A 16,777-nucleotide genomic window follows, 5' to 3' on the forward strand; every position below is an offset into this window, starting at 1 on the left:
TGCCCACGAAGCTCACGTTAACGATCAGACCACTTCTCTGAGGGCAACCGAAACTCATTCTTGCTTAGAACCCTCTGAGAGCCTGTGTGGAACACACCTGAGAAATGTCCCACTTAAGGACAAGGAAGCTGGGTATGAATCCCATTTATCCATGACTATTTCTCTGTCATTGCTTGAGGGTCATCCCTGGGACATTAACTTTTGGGCCTTTCCAGCCGCCCTCATGAGCAGGACACACAGGTTCACAGGCAGAGAGAAGCAGAAGATGCGCCTTAGGTGGGAGCTGTCTGCAGGAGTCAGAGGCACTAGCTATACCCTCCGAGTGGAAGAAGATACCGTGAGGAAGAAGAAGTAATACTTTGGCTATTTTTCTTTTACAGAGACTTTGGGCCCAGAGTCACTAGTTCTGTCTCCAGCCTTAGCTCTAAGGAGCCCTGTGACTTTGAGCCGGTTACAGAACCTCCCTCAACCTCAGTTTTCTCATGTGGACTAGGGTTTTGTCAGAAAAAGCATCTGAAACTTAGAAATAGGCAAAAGGATTATTAGGTGTTCCTTCAGTGCCGTGCAGCTTGATTTTCCACTGACTGGGCTATTATACAACTCTGCAGCGGCAGAGGTTACTTTGTAGATTTTGTCCTGTAGAGACGCAGATAATTCTGTCTGGTAGAACTGATCACCCCAAAGGTGACAATAATGGCTCTCTTGGACATTATCCCGTTTTGGATCTAACACGGAAATCTTATCCTAACATTACCTATAAACCTCTGGCTTTTGAAATGTTCTTTGGACTAGTTTTAATATCTCAATGGCTCTCATTAATTAATGGATTGAATAAAATATTTGGCATATATTCACTTTATATTTGCATGACAGTCATGGTTTTTGCCTTTTTGAAACCTATACTTGAACAGTTTCAAAATCTTGTTTTAGCTGTGAAACTCTCCTGTCTAAGCTGATGTAGACTTGCCATTTGTAAAACAGATGAGCGAGCAGGGAGTGGGGCACAGACATGCCTTCCTCCAGGCCCCTTAAGAGATGGCAAGTAGCCTGTCTGGCTCTCTGGAGTTGAGTGCTCCATGTGCTCTTCTAAATGACCCCCAGGTCTCTTCTGGCTCTTTTTTTTGCTTTCACACCCTTCTTTTACAAAGAGGAAAGAGGAAACAAACAAAGACCATCCAAATGAGAACAAGCAAAGGCTATTTGTTCAGAGCTTTCTATACAAGGGAGTCAGCCACCATCTCTTGCATTTGGTAGAGACTCAAAGGCTGTCAGGGGAGTGGAAAGCTTTGTAGTGGAAGAAGGGAAGGCTTCAGGTGTCCTCTGATGACAGGCTTTTGGCATAGGGAAGCTGGAGGCGGGCTAACTAGAAGCAAGGCATCCTATGCGATGGGTTTGGGGGCATATTTGGCTGTCTCTTTTTGGTCCTAAGTTGTAAGCCAGGCAAATATTGGAGAAGCTGTCAGTTACTGATTAAGTACTGACTGTTTCGGGCTGATTGCCACAGAAATTGTGGTTTGGCTTCCTGGGCTGGTTGCTGCAGATTGTGAGTCAGAGTTCTACTTTTATATACGGTCTGGCCATTGTCGATTTGTTTATTCAGTATCTCAAAACTGAGGCTTAAGTATATTAAGTTATTTGAGGTCCCGCATGCAGTGGCTAAGGTAAGACTCCATATCTCCCATGAATTCCAGCCTTAGGTTCACTGTAAAGAGCTGAAGTGACTTTGGTTAGGAAGTAACACAAATCCCTGAGGCCCAGACTGACTGCCAGCAAGTAGCAACAACGAGGAGGGCTTGATAGAAGAATTGAAGAGGGCAGCTTGTGAATACACATGAGAAATGTGTATTCTTCCACCCATTGAGATTTCAAAAGGGGTTGTGAGAACGGAAAACTGAGGGGTGGCTTGAAGTTGGCAAAAGTCTTGGTATTTATGTGCCCTCTGAAACCTCAGGCCAGTGGAACCCACGAGAATGAAGGTTATGTCTACATTTATATTCGGATATTTCACATTGGACCAGCCACATTCCTTTCTCAGAAATCTGCAAACAGCCCTTCAGATCAGAGCTTGGCTTCTTTCCTTATCTGAGAACAGCATTACAAGCAGGACAAAAGTAGCTATTGCCATGGGGATGGATCGAAAGACTCTTTGATCAGTCATTCCACTCACGCAAGCCTATCCCTAAACCACGGATGGTAATGAAAGTAATTTAACATACATCTATAATTAATTTGTTACACTTTTCCCGCTGCTGGCAAATCATACTATTTTAGAAAAGTTCATGGAACTAATCTCCCAGAAGAGAGATGAGATGGAAAGTCTTCAGAAGTGAATGGTTTTGTTTACTCCCAAACATATGAGTTTTAAGAGCCAATTTTGGCTATGGATCAGGGTTAATTCAGTGTTTCAAATTTGTCTTTTAGAAAACTGTATGAAGTTAAAGATCTTCCCACCAGATACACAGGAGGTCTGAAGAAAAAAAACCATTTTCCTTCTCAAATAGTTCCTATGATCTGGTAAGGGGAGCAGATGACAAATTTTATATTCTCTTTAATGTGAAGACAATATAAAGTAACATTTGTTAGAAAAAATGACTGTAGATTTATTTATTCAATTGCATCTTGAGAATAAAGAGACATTCCTGTTATGGGTATGACTTAAGCAATTTAGATGACAAAGATACATGCTCATTAAGTTTAGAGGTGACCCAAATTTGGCCTGACTGCTAAGTAAGGGGACCAACTCATCCTGGCTTGCCTGAGACTCTCCTGGTTGTAGCACTGAAAGTTCTGTGTCCTGAGAAACTCCTGTAGTCCCAGGAAAACTGGGATGATTGGTCAGCCTACGTAAGATTTCAGAAGATTTGAGCTTAAACTGATTCAATTTTGAAAAATGATGAAGGGTGTAATATGGAATTGAAGCAGGACAAGTCCTAGGCTGTGTCCTTATGGATGGAAAATAGATTTCTAAAACATGGGATAAGGAAAAACTGAGGGGAGAGGTCACAACAGCACAAGATTCCCAGAATTCGAGATTTGAGGAAATCATTTAAGAGTAACCTCTCATTTAATATCCAGATAACAACACAAGATAAGGCAAGACCTGACTTAGATTCTTTGATCCTTTTGTCTATTTCTTCCATTCCACTAGGTTTTTTTGTTTGTTTCTAAGAACATCTAGAGCAGTGGTTCTCAAAGTGTGTTGCCTAGACCAGCAGCAAGGGCATCACTGGGACACTTATTAGAAATGCAGATTCTCAGGCCCCAGAGTTACCAATCTGAAACTCTGGGGGAGCAGCAGAAATCTGTTTTACCTAGCCCTCCAGTGATTTTGATGAATGCTAACAGTTGAGAACCATGGATCAAGAGCAATCCTTCCTAACATTTTTCACATCATGGGATACATCAAACACGATAATTTTTAATATAGCATAGGGGGCAATAGGTGAGGCTACTTGAGGCTGTATCCAAGGGCTAAAATGTCACTTTCACAGCATAATTGCAATCAGGCATTCAGGGTTTATGTTTCGGCACACCAGATGGGAAGGGAACAGATGGCTATACCTTCTTTACCCACATGCCTGTCACTCTTTCCCACCTGTGATACCAGCCAATAACCAGTAACTAATAAGCAGTAACCAATAATGGACTCTTCCTTGTTTCTGATGATCTTCAAGATTCCAGTAAACAAATGACTTCAAAATTCCCATGTGCAGACAAACCATAAAAACTGAAGGCAACCTAAATAGATCTTCACCTCAACTGTGTTTCCAGAAACAGATACCCTAATCCTGGGGGCATCATGCGGACAAATTTAGTCAAGGGACAGTGAAGAATGGACCAGAAGAACAGATGAGTCATGCCCTGGTTTTGAGCCACATTGCATTGCATCCTTTTCTGTTTAATTTAATTGAGTGTCTCTTGTATTTTAAGGAAAAGAGTGAGTTTGTCGTTTTTTTTCCAACATCCAAAGGCAACTTTGCCCCAAGTGTCTGAGAAGGAGTATTTTACTCATCAACAAACCTGAATCTTGATCCCACTGACAATCAGAAGTCAAGGCAGGAGTCTGGCAGTGAGTCCTCAATGCCCAAAAGAGCAATGGATTGGGACAACAACTCAATAGAACTCTCAATTTCTTGTTGTAAGGATTTCAACTTCGTGAAGGAATAAATGATTTGAATGAACTAACTTGTAATTCAGGATGGATGATTTCAATATATTAACCAATATGTTTATATGGGGAGTGGTGTCAGAAGATACTTAGCCTTAAACTAAAAATTTAGATATTCTCATATTGGAAAGTATCCAGAAATATGTTTTAAATTTCAACAACCACAGCTGACTCCTTCCAGAGAGCCCTGAGTTTATTTAGCATAAGGCTTTGTGAAGATGTCAGCTACAAAACAGAAACTTTCCTCAATTTGAAGAAGCACATAGTTGATTCAGCTATGAACCAAATTAGATAAAGAATGTCTGTCTAATTAGGAACAACTTCCAAAGCATTCTTTTCTTTTTAAATCATCAAAACAACATTTTCAGTCTCAGTAGAGAACACGCATCTTCTAGTATACTCTTGTTTCATCATCCAAGTTAATTTAATTGTGAGATAACTTTACTTCCATAACTTTTGCTTTTTCAAATTAGGTTGGCATTGTAATTGCCTTTGAGTGGTCATGACACTGAAGACTTCATGTAAGGTCAAAGAGGTACACAGGTGCAAAAATAGATCAATTTCCACAAAAGAGCTGAATTCCAAAGCTATGCTTATGTTTAATATACGGTCTTCAGCCAACATTTTTCTTACTTGGGGGTATTTTTTGTTTTTATGAATGTGGAGTTGATAACACTTTTGGTATCAACTAAATAAATAAATCATCAAATAAAAATTGGTTTTATTTAAACAAATTTCAAGGATATAGAAATTAATGAGCCCATGGAACACAATTTTAACTTCAAACTTGTCTCTTAGAAAAAAGCAATAGAGCAACAGCAAGCAAATGTGTTGCTTGAATTCATTCTATGCATTCAATTCTACGCAGAATTCATCCTACAGGTATGCGCCACTTGTGTGTGCCTGCCTGATGTGATTTGAGGGATTCTGGAAACATTTTCCTCCTTCTGTTTGATAACTATGCCTGTATCTGAATTTTTACTCTGTGGGGAGGTTGAGGGGAGAGAAAGAAAGAGAGAGAGAGAGACACAGAGAGAGAGAGAGAGAGAGAGAGAGAGAGAGAGAGAGGTGGGGGGGGTGCCTCTCTAAAATCAGCTTTTTTTTTCCAAATGCAAATATGCCTGGAAGGATTTTTACTTAAAGTAATTTACAATAAGGTATGGGCAACTTATCCGAGTTACTCTCCTTTCTGAGGGAGAGAGACCAAGGGTAAAAGGTAAAGACCTCCAGTAAAGGAGGGAGGAAAGGTGATCAAAATGCCAACTTCTCAGTTTTGTTCAGGGTCTGCACTATCTAGGTACTCCCAAACTAGCATAAGGCATTAGATATTTTCACAAGGCAATTCATCCAAATAAGATGAGAACTACAATGCTGATGAGGATAATGGAACTATAATAACATTAAATATTTACTGAGCATTGATTATGTACCAGGGGATACACTGGCTTATTGTCTCATTTAAATCTTACCTCCGAATACACTATTATTACTCCAATTCAAAGATCAGAAAACAGAGATTTAGAAGCAATAAATAACTTACTCCACCACACATAAGAAATACTTGGCAAAATTAGGAAATGACAACTACACGGCTCTACCCAAATGCCAAGACCTCCCCTCCCCATGGTTGTGTGTCCTGCTCAAGGAGCATGAATTGACAGGCTGAGCTGTTAAGAGGAAATTTCAAAGGCCCACAGTTAACAAGGAGTTAATTTTCCTTTGCGTTAGAACATACCCTAAATTTGGGGGAAGGTGGTTCCTCAGATGGGCAGGCCTCTGCTCTCCTAAAAAATTCCAAACTACTCAAAAAGCCCTTGATTCAATCCAGAACTCATCGAGTTTGCTCTGCCTCTGGCCCTCTTCCAAAGAGCTGCTATTTACTGGTTCTTCAGATCTGACCTAATTTGGAAACAGGCAGCACGGTTCCCTGGAATGGCTACCTCTGAGGGCGGCCCTTGGAGCACAGTTTGCACCTCTCACAGACAATCACACAGCACAAGTCTCTTGTTCACAGATATCTGGATGGTGTTTTACCAGGAAGAGTAAAATGGAGAGTTGAAGCAATTTTCTAAAACAGTTTAGGCAAAAACTTCAGATGAACGATGCTGATGTCCTACAATGTTCTCCTTAGCCAAGTAATTGTCCAACTCTTGACTCTTCTGCACCTGAACAATTTTTTTTTTTTAATTGAGTCCACAGAGAGAGTTTATACCACTGGGAACAACTGTAAATAACCCAAGAGCCATATGGCTCTGAAAAGAAATGTCAGCGTCCAAATCCAGAAGCATAACTACTGGAGGCCTGAACAAAAACATCCTCAATTCCAATAGGCCATAGTCAGACATGCTTTCTTTATTTCTTTGAAGGAGAATTCCTATTACCAGATGCAAGTTGCGAGCAGAAAAATCCTACCTTTCTTTTAATCTGAGTTCTCCCCTCACCTAAGGGTTACATCCTTCAGGGATTCTTGCAGGGTGGGATGGAAAAGATGTAGGAAGGCTACAATGCCTGATTCAAGGTTTACACTCCTTCTTCAGCATGAACCCAATACTTTTTCTCATAAGTGTGCCATGAAGAATAACTAATGAATGATCATAAACCACCCAGACAACTTAGAGTGCGGCATAAGTGATGAATCCTCTTTTTCTCTCGTGGCTTTCTTTCCATTTTACATAGAGCACGGAGGGTCTGGGTTTTATGTCTGTGCTCTATGTGATCCCTGAGGCCTTTTGCAAGTAACAAATGCCCCTCCTCAGCTAATACACACCTTGGAGCCCCACATGCCTGTGTTCAGTGGAGACCGCTTTTATAGATGAGGTTATTGCACGTGATTCCACCTTCTGTGGTAATGACCTTGTAGCTTTTGAATATGTGAAGAACAAGCTAATGAGAAGCAGGCCCCAAAATGTATTTCTGCTCCATAGAAACAGCTGCTGAGCACAAGGAAAATCCAGAACAGTTTTGAATTAGGCATCTGTCACTGTCAGAGTCAAGGCCAAGGTTTCTCCAGAATCCATTTGGAGGGAAAGAGAATACTGCTTGTGGCTATCTACCTTGTTAAACAACAGCAGAGTCTCAGAAATTCATATAAACATAAATTCCCTCAATCTTTGTGTAGGGAAGTATAGAGAGCAGAAAATGAGTCACAGGAGCCATTTGCTGAAGACTCAGGTAAACAACCATCTGTGTAACCTCAGGGTTACAACCTTCATAGCAGAAAGGAAAGGTAATAGGGCCTCTTTCCTGAATAGCTGATTGTTAACAGGAGCCCAAGAGAATGGATGAAACTGCTCTTTGTTTCAGCTTCCAGTTGTTTAATTCAAATTGGATAGAAGCCACAGGAGAGATGAGGATCCTGGGGTGTCTCCTCTACACTATGAAACTCATTCCAGCTCTGTAACAGCTATGGGGATTTCATTTAAATCTACACTACCACTTCTGGTTTCAGCTTAGATATGTAATGAAATTGGGAGTCAACATTCTTGTTATTACAACAATAAAAATACGGACAAAATGAAAATCAATGACTTTTGTTGGATCTATCAGAGTACCAAAGTTGCAAGGCAAACTGCCACTCCAAAAGACAGGGCCATCCAGAGGGACACTGTCAAGATATGCCTTTCTGGAGCAGAAGCTGCTGGAGCCATAAACTGGTGAGAACATTTCAATGGAAAGTTGGAAACGCTGGAGGCTGAGCGTGGACTAGTGTGAGACTGAGAAACTCCTGGGTGCCACAGTCTTAGGGAGGCTCAAACAGTTTTGTGGCTTTTAAGTCTAGGAATCTACCAGGTTTTCACAGTGAAGATTCAGGAAAGATACCCTGAGACCCTGGAAGGGGTAGAGGAAGAATAATCATTGTGAAATATGCCTAGAGCCTTCTACATAACAAAGGTCTACTGTCCAGGGGAAAAGACTTTGCCAGAGTCTTATCTCCGTGGGGTTAAGGGTATTTCTCTCAGCCCGCTCTAGCCTTCCTATCTCAGCGAAGGGGAAGCACATAGTCAACAGGGGTCAGGCTTCAAGGATAGATTGGAAACATTTCAACCAGGGAAGAGATTAGGAGGCAGGTGGCAGAAAGCTATAATACAGGAGAAACACTTGTGAAAGTCACAGGCCCACCAAAACACTGAGATTTAATTGGAAGGTCATAGAATGCTCTCTCATTACTCACACCATACCACCACACTTACAGAACTCTGATATTCACAGCTGGTTACAGCCGAAATAATTGTGAGAGATGGTCTCTCTCTGAGTAGGAGCACTTAGGGAAGCCCAAAGTCAAGAGAAGGGACTCAAACAAGGACACTGAGGAATTTGAAGCCTCTGGCTTCTATAGATATGGCAAACTTTAAGCAGCCCTCCTGCTGGCCCTCCTGGCCCTCCTGGCCAGAGTAACATAAATCCTCATACTAAACGCCTATTTACTTCAGTTCTTATTACCCGATACAACATGTCCAGCTTTTAATAGAAAATTACAAGGCATTCCATAAAACAAAACAAACCAGAAAACTACACAGTCTGAAGAGACAAAGGAAGCTTCAGAACCAGACTCAGATATGATATAGATGTTGGAATTATCAAACAGGAATGTAAAATAACTGTAATTAATATGTTAAGGGTTGCATGGAAAAGCAGACAACATGCAAGAGCATATGGGTAACATAAGAAGAGAGATGGAAACTCTAAGAAAGAACCAAAAGGAAATGCTAGAAATCAAAAATATTGTAACAGAAATGAAGAATGTGGTCTATAAATACCACTTAAAAAGAGAGATTGTCACAGTGGTTATAAAAATGCATTCCAACTACATGTTGTCTACGAGAAACCCATTTTACATATAAAGACTCAGGTTAAAAGAAAAGGGATGGCGAAAGATATACCAAATTAATGGTAATCTAAAGAAAGCTCGGCTGACTAAATTGATTTCAGACAAGGCAGACTAGAGAACAAGAGTGATAAAGAGGGGCATTACATAATTGTAAAAGGGACAGTTCTCCAAGAAGACATGACAATCTTAAATGTATGTACAGTTACGAAGACAGCATCAAAATATATGTGGAAAACACCAAAAGAACTATAAGGAATAATAGACAAATCTACCATTACAGTTGGAGACTTCAACATCTCTTTGTCAGTACGTGACAGACCAAGCAGGCAGAAAATCATGAGGACATAGATGATCTGAGCAGCACCATCAATCAACTTGATCTAATTGATATTTGTAGAGTAATCCATCCAACAACAGCAGAATGCACATCCTTTTCAAGCTCACTTGGAGCATTCACCAAGATAAACCACATTCTGTGGCGTAAAACACACCTTAACAAAGCTAAAACAATTGAATTCATACAAAATATGTCCTCAGATGACAATGGAATTAAACTAGAAATCAATAACAGAAAGATATCTGAAAATTTTCCGAATATCTGAAAATTAAACAACACACTTTTAAATCAACCATGGGTCAAATAAGTCTCAGGAGAAATTTTAAAAATATTTTGAACTAAATGAAGATGAAAACGCAACTTATCAAAATATGTAGGATACATTGAAAATAGCTCTTCAAGGGAAATTTATAGCATTTAATGCATATATTAGAAAACAAGAAGAATCTAACAACTATAATCTAAAGTTCGACTATAGAAAACTAAAGAAGTACAGTTTAAATCTGAAGCAAGCAGAAGAAAAGAAATAATAAAATTTAGAGCAAAAATCAATGAAAGTGAAAACAAACAATAGAGAAAGTCAATGAAATTAAAAGCTAGTTCTTTGAAAAAAAAAATCGGTAAAATTGATAAACCTATAGCCAGGCTAACCAAGAAAAAAAAAAGGAGAGAAGACACAAATTACAACATCAGAGATGATAAAAGTTCATCACTATTGACCCTTGAACATTTAAAGGATAATAAAGGAATGCTATGATCTCCTCTATGCTCATAAATATGTTAACTTAGATAAAACAGACCAATTTTTTGAAAGACAAACTATCAAAATGCACATGAATAAATATATAACAGAATAGCACTATATCTTATAAAAAACTTGAATAAATAATTTTAAGCCTTCTCTAAAAAGAAAACTAGACCCTGATGTGTTCACTGATGAATTCTACTGAACATTTAAGGTAGAAATTATACCAATTATCCATAATCTCTTCTAGAACGTAGAAGCAGAGGGAACACTTCTGAAATATTGAATCTAGCATTGCCGTGATATCAAAACCAGATAAAGGCGTTAATCAAGAAAGGAAAACTACAGATCAATATCTCTCATGGACATAGATGCAAAAATCCTCAACAAAATATTAGCAAATCAAATATGTATTTATAAATACATATACATACAAATACATATGTATAAAAATTATACATCACAATCAAGTTGGATTTATTCCAGGTAGGCAAGACTGGTTCAATATTCAAAAATCAATCCATCTAACCCACCATATCCAACAAGCTAAAGAAGAAAGATCATATGATCACATAAATTGATGCTGAAAAAGCATTTGACAAACTCGAACATCAGGTCATTATAAAATAACTCTCAGCAAACTATGAATAAAGAGAAACTTCCTCAACTTAATCAAGAACATTTACAAAAAAGCTACAGCTAACATCAATCATATTAATGGTGAGAGACTGGACACTTTCCTTCTAAGATTGGAAACAAGGCGAGGATGTCCTCTTTCACCATTCCTATTCAACATCATACTGAAAGTCCTAGCTAGTTCCATAAGACAAGGAAAAGAAATAAAATGTATACAGATTGGAAAGAAAGAAAGAACATCATCTTTATTTGCAGATCACAGGACTGTGTAGGTGGAAGATCTGAAAGAATCAACAAAAAATTAATGAATTAATAAGTGAGTATAGCAAGGTTATAAGATAAAAGGTCAAGATATAAAATTCAATTGCTATTTTATATACCTGCAATGAACAGTTGGAACTTGAAATTTAAAAAAATACCATTTACAGGTGTACCAAAAAAAGAAAAAAGAAAGAAATACTTAGGTATAAATTTAACAAATTATTTCCAGGATCTGTATGCAAAACACTAGAAAATTCTGATGAAAGAAATCAAAGACATAAATAGAGATATTCCATATTCCTGAATTGAAAGAATCAATACCATTAAGATGACAATTCTTCCCAACTTGATCAATAGGTTCAATATAATTCCAACCAAAATCCCAGCCAGAAATTTTGTAGATATAAGCAAACTGATTCTAAAGTTTATATGGAGAAGAAAAAGACCTAGAATAGCCAAAACAGTCCTGAAAAAGAAGAACTCACAATACTTGACTTCAAGACTTATTATAAGTTTACAGAAATCGAGACAACGCAGTATTGGCAAAAGAATAGACACATAGATCAAGGGAACAAAAAAAGACCTACACAAATATAAGTCAGTTGATTTTTGACAAAGGTGTAAAGGTAATTCAAAGGAGAAAAGATAGTCTTTTCAACAATTGGTGTGGGAACAATCAGATGTCTCTATATAAAAATATAAACCTAGACATAGCTCTTACAAATTTCCCAAAAGTTACCTCAAAATGTAGCATAAACATAACTGTAAAAGGCAAAACTATAAATATTTTAGAAGAAAACATAGGAGAATATCTACATGACCTTGGGTTTGGTAATTAGTCTTTGTATACAACACCAAAAGCATAATACGTGGAAGAAAAAGTTGACTTTATTAAAATTAAAAACCTCTTTTCTTCAAGAGACACTGTTAAGAGAATAAAAAGACAAGCCACACACTGGGAGACAATATTTGCAAAATGCATGTCTAATATCAGACTTGTATCTACAATATACAAGATACATGTGTTAAAACTCAACAATAAGAAAACAGGCAACCCAACGAAAAAAATAGACAAAAGGTCTGAACTGACACTTCACCAAGAAAGATATAAAGATGGCAAATACGCATATGAAAATATGTTAAACATCATTTTTCATTAGGGAAATGCAAATTAAAACAATAATGAGATACTACTACATACCTGTTAGAATGACTAAAATCCAAAAATATTGACAATATCAATTGCTAGCAAGGATGCAGAACAACAGGACATCTCATTCATTACTGTGGTGAATGAACAACAGTATAGTCATTTCAGAAGAGTTTTTCAGTCTCTTACAAAACTAAAATAGGTTCACTACATGTTCCAACAATATTGCCTCTAGGCATTTACCAAACTAATATGAAAATGCGTGTCCACAAAACCTAATATGTGAATGTTTGTAGCTGCTTTATTTATAATCACCACAAACTGGATACAACCAAGATGTCCTTCAACAGATGAATCAACAAACTGTGATACATTCATACAATGGGATACTATTCAGTAAAAATGAATGAGCTATTAAGCCACTAGATTTAGAATTGGAGAAAATTAGGCAGAGGGTAGAATTTGATGCTGTAGATCTGGGCTCTCCGATGTGGTAGCCACTAGCCACTGTGGTCATTGAACACTGAAACGTGGCTGGTGTGATTGGGGAAGTGAATTTTTAGTTTAATTTTATTTAAATTAAATTTGAATATACACATGTGTTTAGTGGCTGCCATATTGGGTAGTCCAGCTCTAAAACATCAAACCCTGCACCCCCTCCTCCCAGCAATTTTCTCCCCAATTCTAGTGGCTTTTTCCCTCTCTCTCTGTTCTTTATTATGAGGATCAATTTAGCCTTTCTCCCTTAGTTCTTATTTGATGGTCTGTCATGGTGGAAGGTGGTGGTTTGGGACGTGGAGATTGGGGATAAGTTGAAAAGTTGACCAAACAAAGACAATACCCTACTTTTTGTAGAGAGCCAGACACTGCTGTAAGCATTCTGCATGGATTATTTGATTTAATTCTCACAAAAATCCTTTATCTAAGTACCATTATTATTTCCATTTTATAGATACGTCACCTGATGCACAGAGAACCTTGCAATGGTCACACAGCTAGGAAACGACAGAACCAAGTCAAGTTCATGTTGCAAACCACAGTGCTATATATAGTCCCTCCTGGTATCACCCTATCTTATTCGGCCAAGGGACTTGAAATATCATTAATTTCCTTCCAGTTCATGAGAGTTGGGAGCAGCAGCTTCTGGAATTTAGGCATTATTAACAATAAGTGTCTTTGTTCAAATAAGTACATCAGTTCCCTACCTTACATCAGGGTCCTAACGGAGTGGGGCATAGAACAGCAAAGGGCTGATATGGGCCAGAGAAAAGAGAAGACGTCCATGTGCTTCAAACATTTGCACTGATCAGGTCATTCTCTAGGTCAAAAACCTTCAGTGGTTCCCGGCAGTCTCTGCATCAAATGTAAACTCCCCAGTGTGGTATCTGTGTCTAACTAACCTTTATCCTTATCTTCCGCTCGTTGGGTGATTAAATCTTTTGTAATCCACTGATCACTGAGCTCTTCTTGTACCAGTCTTCTTGACTTCTTAATTTGTGATTAGAGCATCTTACCTCTGCGATGTAGGGTGTTAACTTTTTATTCATCCTTCCCAATACTTCCTCTCCCTCCAAGCCTGTGTAGAATACACCAACCCCTTAATGTGAGGCTGAGTCATCTCCTTTCTATTTCCACTGCCACTGCCCTAGCTTGTGTCCACATTACCTGAAGCACCACAGTCTCTTAACTGCTGTTCCCCTATAACCCACCTCCAAAAATGCTTCCTGTAGCTGCTGGCTTGGTTTTCCTAGCATAGCTCAGCACCTCAGACTTTTACTCGTTTGCTCAAATCTTTCACCCTTTTCCCACTGCATGGTACTAGTAAATGTTTCCTGCCTCCCTTGATCCTAGGCCTTTTTGCTTTTCCTCAAGCACGTTGGGTGTTTCCATCCCAGGGCCTTCGCATATACCAGGCTGGGATACTCTGTCTCCAGATGTTCAAGTGGTTGGCTCTTGCATCACAGACAAGTCTGTGCTCAAATTTCACCCTCTCGGAGAGGCCTCACATGACTAGCTGATCTAATCTAGCCCCTCCTTTATTCTCTTTTCCCTTACTTCACTTTATTTTTCTTTGAAGCATTTATCATTACCTAACATTATATATCTATTTTTTGGTAGTCTTCCTATTAGAATATAGTTCTGTGAAGGCCCCCTTATCTGTTCTATTCACTGCTGTCCCCAGCACCTAGAACCGTGTGGAGGCACCCAATAAACATTTGTTAAATGAATGAGAACATGTGAACTAGAAATCAGAATAGCTCTATTATTCACACAACCTGATTACACGGGACAGAAAACTACGACGGCAAAACTTAACGTTTGCAAGTGGTAACAACCTTTATACTTTATGAGTATTGCTTCTCTAGAACTGTATTTCCAAAACTGTGCTCTACTGAATACTTGTCCTGCACACTTCATTGTGAAAAAGTGTCATGTGGATAAAAAAGATGAATAAATGCTGTACTCCACACCCATTTCATGAGGATTCACTATATTAGCACACTGAAGGCTCCGAGCAGTCTTGTGGTAAATGAACTGGATTAATTTTATTTTAAAATTTCTTAAATATATATCATCACAGAATCCCTTCTCCAAAGACCCCCTTAGAGTGACTCCAGTTGGCTTGGTCACCTGACATGCAAGAATTCTATCCCAACTTTTCCTGATGCAGACACTGTGTATCCTGGCAGAAGGGTAGGCAGGCATATGACCCACGCTGGGCCAATCATAGTGCCTCATGATTTGTCTAATGGGTGGGCACATGAACCAAGCCAGGCCAATCAGAAGACATGCCTGAGAATTAAAGGCTGAAACTGGGAGACAGACTTCCCTTGTGTCTCAGGCCATACATCCAAGGCTCTAACTCTTAAGTGGCCTATTATACACTCTTCGCTACGTGGAGAAAGGCTACCTATGGCGGGAGAGAAGCCAACATTCAGGGAGACTTAGACAAGGGATGGAGAGAAAAAGAGGAAGAAAAAGTGAATAATTGAGAATAATAGGGAGAAATACTAGCCATATGGCATTCAAGTCTCTAAGTCCAGTCATCCCTGAAGCCACATCCACCCCTGCCCTGATATTTGGTTACATAAGATAATCCAGTCATCGCCCCTCCTACTCCCCGGTTTTTAGACTGCTTCACTGATATACATCTGACACCATTTTCTGCCAAATATGCTTTGGGAAATCCTGTTCTATGGCAACCTCAGCAATAAGCCTGGGTTGTTGACCAGCCCACTCAAATTTTAAAGGACAACAAATGACCAATCAACCAACAAGAGCAAATGATACACTTGTCTCTGAATAATACACAGATTTTATAAACATACTTCCTGGATGAAATCTACCGAGATTCTTAGCTTCAAGTCAGAGCAAAGTATTCACACACACAGTGTGACCCTGTGCAAAGACCAGCGCAAGCACATACAGATTCTGTTGTACACAATTCCAATGGATGGGGTGGGTGCTATTCACAGCAGTCTTTGGGAGCTTTTTAGTCTGGCAAACCTGGGCATGTGAGTCCTCTATACCTCTATTATTTTCTGCCCAGGAAAGCAAGACACTTGCCCAATACTTCTTTATGTCCTCCAACAGCATCTTACCCCAAAAAGGGGCTTAATTCATGTTTGTGGATTGAATGAAACTCAGGCTGGGCCTGTTCTTTACTAACACGGTTATAGTCAAGGTTGACTTAAGGAATTCTTAATAAAATTTATTTTCAGCATATTACTTCATGAATGCTATCCTTGTAGACTCATATATATTCAGTGGTTGCTTTTGAGAAATCTAAAAATACCGTCCCTTGGCATTTGCCCTAGAACAGCGTGCTGCCTTGACGTAGCCATAACAGTCACACCATATGGGAGAAACCTGGGTACTCTCAAACAGACTCTTCTTTTAGGATCAAGTCTGCTGCTGTTGTTCGGGCTTGCAGCCTCCTGAACTCTTTATTTAGGTACAGCATTCCAGGGCTATTATTTCACATGTAGAGGGATTTTTAAATAGCTTGTAGTTTGGGCTTTTCACCACTAGAGTTCAATCTTGCTCTTATCTAGATGATTTCGTAAAAGAAAAATAAAATAAAACATCACCCCCTATAAAACAAAACAAAACAGAAAGAAAACCTCCAAAGTGCTTTCTCTAATTCAAATCCTGACCTTTGGCTACCAAAAGCTGACTTTATTAATGTGCTTTTTTTCCTGACACACTTAAGATGTCCTAGTTGGTATTGTCATCAAGTATAAAATTCTTGAATGCCTTTGCTTTGTTACGAGTAATTTGTCAATGCTTGATAAATACTTTCCTTTTATATTCAGTTTGTTTATTTCTAAGTACAATCTTCAGCTGTAAGTACCTGGCTGATTTATGGGAGAGCATGTTTCTGCTCAGTGGAACTAGGGGCCTCATGGCAGGGCAGTGAGAGCTACAGTAAACACAACTGCTGCTCTGGGTTTCAAAGTTGAGCACTCATTTTTTAAGAAGTTTTCAAAAAATAATTTAGATTTCTCCATGAACCTGTGATTTCCAAATTCAAAAACTACCACTTTTTCTCTTCCTTTGTACCCATTTTCTTCAGATCTATTTCTGATGAGACCAAAAGCAAGTACAAGGATATAAATCCCAAACCTTGCTTTCTGTATAAGCAGTGCCTC

This window comes from Diceros bicornis, chromosome 2 (genome assembly GCF_020826845.1).
Source record: "Diceros bicornis minor isolate mBicDic1 chromosome 2, mDicBic1.mat.cur, whole genome shotgun sequence".
Lineage (NCBI taxonomy): Eukaryota > Metazoa > Chordata > Mammalia > Perissodactyla > Rhinocerotidae > Diceros > Diceros bicornis.